The sequence below is a fragment of the Ambystoma mexicanum genome, chromosome 3p (genome assembly GCF_040938575.1).
Source record: "Ambystoma mexicanum isolate Mex_15411 chromosome 3p, UKY_AmexF1_1, whole genome shotgun sequence".
In the NCBI taxonomy this organism is placed as follows: Eukaryota; Metazoa; Chordata; class Amphibia; order Caudata; family Ambystomatidae; genus Ambystoma; species Ambystoma mexicanum.
In genome coordinates, this window is record NC_090925.1 from 515,525,982 (window position 1) to 515,534,751 (window position 8,770).

General features: G+C 51.5%; 1 long non-coding RNA gene across 1 annotated transcript in view; it reads left to right on the top strand.

Annotated features, from left to right (window-relative positions):
- The window catches only part of LOC138580557 (uncharacterized), a 319,738-nt gene extending 313,094 nt beyond the window's left edge, over positions 1–6,644 (top strand). The window contains exon 4 of the long non-coding RNA XR_011304291.1: positions 4,134–6,644. This is a non-coding gene — a long non-coding RNA (uncharacterized lncRNA). The remainder of the gene's footprint in view (positions 1–4,133) is intronic.
- The last annotated feature ends 2,126 nt before the right edge of the window (positions 6,645–8,770 follow it).

Here is an 8,770-nt window from a genome sequence, read left to right on the forward strand (position 1 = left end):
AATTATGTGCGAGGCCGCCGCGCCACGTGGGGAGCATATGCACATTCAATTTTGCACGGTTGATTGTGATTAACAAAGGTCGAACTGACAAGCCAATTTCTGTGGTACAGTCAGTAAGTGCTGTTACTTGTATCTGAAAGGTTGAGGGTTCGAGCAAGTGCTCCAACTTCAAAATTTGCGGTGGCCACTTCAGTTGATTATGCATGTTTTGACATGAGACCGGTCCTCTTTAAGTCTGTGGCACAGTCAGTAGGAGTTGTGACGGGTACCAGCAAGGTTGGGGTTCAAGACAAGCCTTCAACTTCAACATTCGGAACGTGTTGAGAAAATAATTGCAATTATAATCGTCCATGTTTTAATTTGTGTGCGGGGCAGCCGCGCCACGTGGGGGGCAGTGCACATCAACTAGTGCGCTGCGCCAGTTGTAGGGATTGTTTGCAAAATTGTTACGTGGTGTGTGGGGTCGTGTTGCGTTTCACACATTTTGTCCCGGTTCTAATCCTTCTAATGGGCCCACTGCGCCTTTTGTCACGTTGCAGGGAGCATGTTTGTTCACTTATCGGCCGCTGCGTGAGTACAGGATCGGCTTGGGCACCAAAGAGTGGCGGGGACACTGTAATATGGGTTGTGAATGTACTGTGTAGTTGCGCATTACGTCCATATTAGGCCCAAATAAGTATGTTGTTGCTGGTCTACGGTACTTTTAATGGTCGATGGTATGTCAGTATCCATGGACAGCCGTTGCACTGCAGGGTACGGTTTGATGTCTGCATGCTCACCCATATTATCTGGTTTTGGGGCAATTGTTTTGACCCGCGGCATGTTGTATTGCTTACAATACTCCTGTTTTCGAAGATGGCCGGCATGTTACTCTTGAATTGGCTGGCCGCCGTTCAACGTCTTGTCTGCACCTTCATTCGGGGCATCAGCGCTGCATGCTCCGGACATGCGCGGAGCCCGTGGTTTCATTAATGATGGCCGGCCGCTGCGCCCACTTTGTTAGGTTTGGTAAATTAGGCCACTGGCAGTGATTAACGGGGTTGGAATCCGAGCCACCGGGCAGGCTGCATTTTACTGCTGAGTTTGCAGTGTGCTGTAGTGGTTACAATGTGACAGTGTTACATGTTAGTGTAATTGTTGGATAGATGCATAAATTTGCTCGTGGTCGCAGCACTGCAAATTTGGAATGCACGTGGTCTTTGGCAAGGGGGTTGCCTATTGTGTTGCCCATCTCACCCTTGCCAGGGGTTTTTTATTCAGGGTCGGAACGGCCATTGTGGAAACAGATGTTGACATGATACGCTTTGTCCACGACGATAGTTGCGGAAGGAGTTGGGGCACGTAGTCCGACGCTGATGTTAACGCGCTTTGTCGCGTTGGGATTTGGGTTAGAAGATTATTACATTTACTGAATGCTGTTATGGTTTTGTGTTTTTGCATGGCACACGTTTGGCCGGTAGAAAATGCCGAAGCGGCTCGGGATTGCCACACTTGTTTCTTTTGTTTGGAAAGCAATTTCGAATTGGGCAAGGGGACATAGACCGTGCATCAGTATATTTTAACCACTTTCCCCTCGTACTCGCTGCTTGTGGGGCCGCAGCCAGGAAGAGGGTGCAGGGCCACAGCTTGTGTTGGGGTGAATTACAATTATATGGTTAAATTGTCTTTTGGCACGGGGCTCGCTTAGTGGGCCTTTTGCCACGCACGTTCTTCTTTATGGTTCAATGCAGGCACCAATTTTTTAAGAAAAGATTGTCCATTCCAGCGTGGTGTCATGGCCTCTGTGCCATGCGTTTCTGTGCATAGTTTGATGCCTTGTGTTCAGGACAGGTGTTCTTGTTTTGAACGAGGATGTGGCGCAGTTGCTTAGTTGGTTAAAGCGCCTGTCTAATAAACGGGGGATCCTGAGTTCGATCTCAGCAGCGCCGCTCTTTAGCCCGAGTGGGTCTGAGCATGTGCCGCAGGTGTCATTTCGGCATATACTGTGTATTATGAATAGGTCGTACATGTCCTCGGCGCAACACAATTTTCTTTGATTATGATACATAGTTCGCCCGGGCAAGGGCACAGTGAGTAGAGCGCAAGCTTTGACATCAATGCGGAGCTTGCTAACGCTGGTTCGGATCCCTGCATGGCCAAACTCAGCCTTTCATCCTTCCGAGGTCAATAAATGAACACCACACACAGTGGGTAATAATAAGCCGCACCAGATACCTGAGGGTTCGTAGCACTATATAAAATGCAAAATTATTATTACATTTTTCAGAATGGTTGTATGTATGGGGCATCACAGACTGATGGTTTATGACCCGGGTTGAACAGGCTCCCACTAATGACAAGGCTATTAAAGTACAGTGCGCAATTAAGGTATATGGGTTGCTTCTTTGGTGATTTTGGCTGGCCACTGAGCGGCAAGGTAGTATGGCCGAGCAATAACTTTAGGCTGGCCGGTCGCTGACTGGCCAGCTGTTACGACTAAACAAAGATGGCGTTATGGGCTCATAAAGGGAGTTGCATACCGGAATTAACACACTACTTTGGCGAACAAATTGACGATTTGAAAATGATATGGGGGTTTATCGCTACCATAAAGAACACACTTGTACAGTGCGTCACTTGGGAACGAATGGTGAATACGGTACCCAGTGCATTTTTTGGGAAGTACCTAGGCACGGGTCTTTTGGTCACTGTAAAACAGTGGTGAATTCTGCACTGCTTTGAATCATGCAGCTCGGTGCACTGGCGTGCTGTATCTCATTAAAGGATGCTGTAGCCACCCTGTCCCAAGTGGTCAGCGTGGTTAGTGTTTAAGGCTGGTTCAGCGGTATGCATGCTGCTAACTCTATCTATAATTTGGCTGCCCAATCATCCTGTTGGAACGCAGGCAGTACAGTCTTTAGCCAAGTGGTCAGCGTGGTTAGTGTTTAAGGCCGGTTCAGCGGTATGCATGCTGCTAACTCTTTATCTATAATTTGGCTGCCCAATCATCCTGTTGGAACGCGGGCAGTACAGTCTTTAGCTAATGCGTTTGCTACAAAACGTGGGATTGTTTACTATGGTTTTTGGGTGAGGGCCTCTGAGCCACAGCATTTAGTATTGGTTGATTGTAACGTTTGACCCTCTGTAAGAAGGGAGGGTGGAATTTCAGTGTTTTCAAGTAATGCCAGGCAGAATGGTATCATTTAGGAGCTCGCTCCTATATCAGGGTAATTGTAATGGTGATATTTAATGAAATCACTAGACCAGAGTATCCAGCTGGGTCAAGCGAAAGGTCGCAGATGCCGACTGGCCAGGCATTTGTACATAGATATAGTTCGTAGGCCCTGCCCACCATTGGAAGCAGGGTTTCTTTGTGGGTAAATGCATGCCCATGGGGTGCTCAGTGTCTTGTTCCTTTTTCGGTCCATGTAGGGTTTTAACATTCCTTGGCATTGAGAGTGACACTGTTAAGGGGACCTGCAGGTTACCAGAGGACACAGTCGAAGGCCTAAAGGCTGTGACTAGGAGTAATTTGTCGAAGGACAAGACCACCATGGAGAAGATGCAGCAACTCCTGGGTAAGCTGAATTTTGCGGCCAAAGTCATCCCGGCGGGGAGGGTCTTTGCACGAAGGCTGGTCAGGGCAACAGCTTTGTGGCTCAGAAGCAGCACCACATTAGATTAAGCGCTGCCCTCAAAGAGGACTTGAAGATGTGGTGCAGATTCTTAGATAGCTTCAATGGGGTTCAGTTATGGCGAACCCCGTGGGAAACCAGCGCTGAGCTACAGATGTTTTCGGATGCTGCAGGAAGCGAAGGTTTCGGTGTGATCCTAGGGCCTGAGTGGTGTGCTCAGAAGTGGCCGCAGCAATGGCACAAGAAGGGCAGAACAAAAAACATAATGGTCCTAGAGTTGTTCCCCCATTGTAGTCGCATTGTTGTTGTGGCCTAGGATTCTGGCCAACAAGAGGGTTCGTTTTTGGTCCGACAACAATGCGGTAGTCCAAGCCATTAACTTAGTCTGCTTCTTGCCCAGCAATGTTGAGCTTGCTCAGAAAACTAGTGGAAGTATGTTTATATCATAACATTGAATTTAGGGCTCGACCGGTGCCGGGCACTGCAAATGTTGCTGCTGACGCTCTTTCTCGCTTTCAGTGGTCCAAGTTCCGGAATGCCCACCCGGAGGGCAAGCTGGAGGGAGCGCAGTTCAAAAAGGAATGGTGGCAGTTGGTGGTGTGGACAGGGCACTCGCAGAGTTGAGTGAGCGCTCACTCACGCCCAGAGTAAGATGCAGATACCAGCAAGGTTATGGTAAGTTCAAGAGCGTGATTTCTTATCTACAGTGCGAAAAACCGACCGCGGAGGAGCAGGTACGCACTTTTGTGGTTTGGGCGCACTCAGAAGGATTGTCAAAGAGTTCGGCGGCGTCGCACCTGGCGGCGGTTGCCTTCCACTCCAAGTTGGAGGGGAGGGGTGATCCCACAAAGGGGTTTTTGGTGCGCTCGGCATTGAAAGGCTGGGCCCGTTCGGAGCCAAGGTCTGAGGACGTGCGCAAACCAATTGACTTTGGGTTATTGGTGAGGTTGTTGGCCATATTACCTAGCATATGCTTCGGCGAATACGAAACGGCTCTATTCAGGTTGGCGTTCGCATGGGCCTTTTTTGGGGCCTTTAGGATTAGTGAGCTAGTTTCTGCATCCAAGAAAGACACATCTGGGAGGGCCATTGCTTTGGGTGATGTATCCCTGTTCCACAAAGACTCAGGTGAAGGGGTCAGTATATGGTTGAGGAAAAGCAAGACGGAATAGCAGGGAAAAGGTTTTCACATATGCCTAACATGGGGCCCCCCTGGCGGATTGCTGCCCTGTGCACCTTTTTAAGCGGTTTCTACAAATAAGAGCTACAAGCGCTGGCCCCCCGCTAATCCACGCCAACACTTCCCCCCTCTCTGTATTTCAATTTCGCATGGTGCTGACAATGGCCTTGAAGGCCTTGGGAATTCAGGGGGAGGGGTGGTCTACCCATAGTTTCAGGATAGGCGCAGCTACCACTGCCTTTCAGCAGGGCATGTCTCCACGGGCAATCATGAAGGTGGGGAGGCCATTATTGACTGTATGTCCGCCCCCAGCACAGTGCATTCCCAGAAGAATACTAGATACCAAGAGCACTCAAGGGCCGGGCTGGGTAGTTGGGCGGGTTGGATCCTGGGGGATCAAAAAACTTATGGTGTGGTATGTTTTTTCACCGCAGATGACGCAGTGTGGTTGATCGGCCACTCATTTGTGACACGTGTAAAAAAAAAACAAAGGGCTAGGCAATGGACGATCGGCCACAACCTGGGATTCAATGGTACCGAGGGTGTGTGTGGCCGGCACTCCTGGAATGAGGTGGCATTCCTTGCTGCCTGCTATTCACTGGTGACTCCAGGGGAGGCGGGCACCAAGGCGGTTATTAAAGTCATTTGGGGGGCAACAATCCGGCCAAGTTAGGTCGCGGACGTTTGCCCACACAAATACAGGTGATGTTGCGCATAGTGGCGCACAAGTTACCTGGTGTGAATCCCCACCCACCCACGCCTGATAAGTAAAGTCTTGGGGCAAACAAGTCAAAGGTCGGTAAGATTTTGAGTGTAACCAAAAGCGTTGTCAGCTTATGCCAGTGGCATATATGGGACAGTGTCCTACTAGTAGTAACCAGTGTTCTCCGGGTAGTACCCAGAAGCGTTGTCAGCTTGTGCCAGTGGCATATATGGGACAGTGTCCTACTGGTAGTAACCAGTGTTCTCCTGGTAGTAGCCGCCTGGGTGAGCTAAGGAGGGCTGGTTACAGTAAACCAATGGTGAGTATGGTAACAATGTAGATGTTTAGGAAAGTTTTAAGGAGAAGTAAGGTCCTGAAGTTTGGGGGCATTGATGGCAGCGGGAGCCACCATCAAAGCGTGGCGGATTATCGGGGCGGTCCTAGCCAATGAGGGACTTCACGCTGCAGCTGCAGCGGCTCGGGATTGGCCGGGCTCGAGCCGATCCCTCGACGGGCACTGACTCCCTTACTTAGGCCTTTAGGCCAACAATCTCCTGGTCAGTGCCCCTGAGTGTCCTGCTGGTAGTACCAGTGTAGCTGGAATAACCAGCAGTTTTTGTCAGTTTGGCCAGTGGCTAAAGAGGTGACATGGTTCACCCGTATCTGACTGTTTGGCCAGTGGCTAAAGAGGTGACATGGTTCACCCGTATCTGACTGTTTTTTGTGATGTGGCTGGGACCGTCCCAAGTTGTCTTGCTCCAAATAAACTGTGACCTTGGTTTTCCAAAGAACTTTAAAAAAGTTGTCTGTGTATTCATTTCAATGTACTATTATTCTGACCTAAGGAGGTGGGGGTGTCCAATGGGGATCTCCCCGCTAAGAGGCTGACCGGCCCCCGCAGGGGGCGCTAGAGGGACAGCCTACATAGCGGGCTGTCCCCTCTGGCCACCCCCTTCCGGTTGCTGGGCATGCCTCTCCTCTTCCTTCCACCTCAGCGAGGCGGAAGAGGTGTCCCCGGGGACCTGGCTTCCGGTCAGATCTCCCCGGGGACACTTATAAGGGCGGGAGCGGCAGGCCATCAGTCTTTTGCCCTGCAGCTCCCGCCTAGTGTTAATCCCCACCCACCCACGCCTGATAGTAAAGTCTTGGGGCAAACAAGTTGAAGGTCGGTAAGATTTGGAGTGTAACCAAAAGCGCTGTCAGCCTGTGCCAGTGGCATATATGGGACAGTGTCCTACTGGTAGTAATCAGTGTTCTCCTGGTAGTAACCAGAAGCGTTGTCAGCTTCTGCCAGTGGCATATATGGGACAGTGTCCTACTGGTAGTAACTGGGAGTTAATACGTGCAGACCGGTAGTAGAGTAGGATCAGGGTGAGGCTTTCGCATCATCAATAGGAGTGATAAGGTGAACAGAGTTAATTAGTGATAAGATAAGTTTAGTGTGTTGTATGAGTTGTTCCTAATTCTCTTCTCTTGTTACAGGCGGAGTATCGGGGCGGTCCTAGCCAATGAGGGACTTCACGCTGCAGCTGCAGCGGCTCGGGATTGGCCGGGCTCGAGCCGATCCCTCGACGGGCACTGACTCCCTTACTTAGGCCTTTAGGCCAACAATCTCCTGGTCAGTGCCCCTGAGTGTCCTGCTGGTAGTACCAGTGTAGCTGGAATAACCAGCAGTTTTTGTCAGTTTGGCCAGTGGCTAAAGAGGTGACATGGTTCACCCGTATCTGACTGTTTGGCCAGTGGCTAAAGAGGTGACATGGTTCACCCGTATCTGACTGTTTTTTGTGATGTGGCTGGGACCGTCCCAAGTTGTCTTGCTCCAAATAAACTGTGACCTTGTGTTTTCCAAAGAACTTTAAAAAAGTTGTCTGTGTATTCATTTCAATGTACTATTATTCTGACCTAAGGAGGTGGGGGTGTCCAATGGGGATCTCCCCGCTATGAAAATGTCAATCTCCCACCTGTGGGAGTCAGCGGCACGATCTTTGCCGCATACGCAGCAAACGAAGAGTGTATTCGTGGCTGGGGAGACTGCGAGGGCTGCTGCCCACAATGCTACCCTCCTGAAGGGGGAGGGACTGAGGGGCAGGGCCCGCCGCAACAAAGGCACGCAGTGCCCCGTCTCACGGTGTGCGCAGGCTCTGCCGCATCGCAGAGAAAGAAAAAGAAAATAACTTGCCCCGCTGCCTGGGGGGAAATGTGGCTGGTTCGCCACTCCAGACATTAGGCTCCCACAGGGCAGAAAGAAGCGGCTTGCAGCAAGCTGACGCAATAAACTAGAAAGTCTCCCATCTGAGGGAGAGGGAGCGGCATGGCCGCCACCACCACAAAGAAAGCAATTGCTCTGCTGGGGCAGATTGGGATGCGCGCTAGCCACCATAAAAAGGAATAATTAATGAAGCTTCAGCCTGGGGGAGACAGGGCAGCACCCGGGGCGACAAGGAAATAAAATGTACTCCTGCCTGGGGGAACAGGAAGCGACCGTGCCACCACAGAAAGACTGCACAAGTAAGTCTCCTGCCTGCCTGGGCGAGGACAGCAGCCTGTGCCACAACAGTTCAGGGAAAGCCCCTGCCTGGGGGGAGATGTGCAGAGGAAGAAGCTGCTCATACAGGCGGAGGAGCAGTGGGCAGTCTGTCACCCTGCATGCAGCCTGCCCATGCATGCAGCCGAGTATACTCCTGCCTGGGGGAGAGACAGCGGCCCATGCTGCTGCAATGACTGTTAGTACTCCTGCCTGGGGGAGAACAAGCGGCCCATGCCACGACAGCACCACAGGCCCATGCCTGGCACAAAAGCCAGAGGAATACCCTGACACAACGGACACTGGAAGCAGGCGTTCCTGCCAGAGGGAGAGGTGCACTGCCTCATACAAGGCACTCCCGTCGGGGGGAGAGGTGCGCTGCCTAAAGCAACTTGCCTGGGGGAGAGGCCTCGGAGGAGAAGGGTGGCTCAGCAAGACCCGATGCCGCAGTGGCTTTTGCAGGAAGCCACCAACGTGACTCTGCCTATCCTTGTGGCCAATGGGTCAGAAGCAAGTCATGCATTGGGGCACATCCCCAACACTCAACGGGAGTAGAGCGGCACAGCAAGGACTGTTGTTGCAGTGGCTATACCCCAGAGCCCAGGACAGCAAGTGAACCCTCCTGCCTGGAAGGGACCCCGCAGATGGCACGACATGGAACGCTGCCTGTCCTGCACCCAGGCACCTCGAGCTACTTCCACCTGGAAGGGAGCCTGCAGAGAGCACGACATGGACCGCTGCCCGTTCTG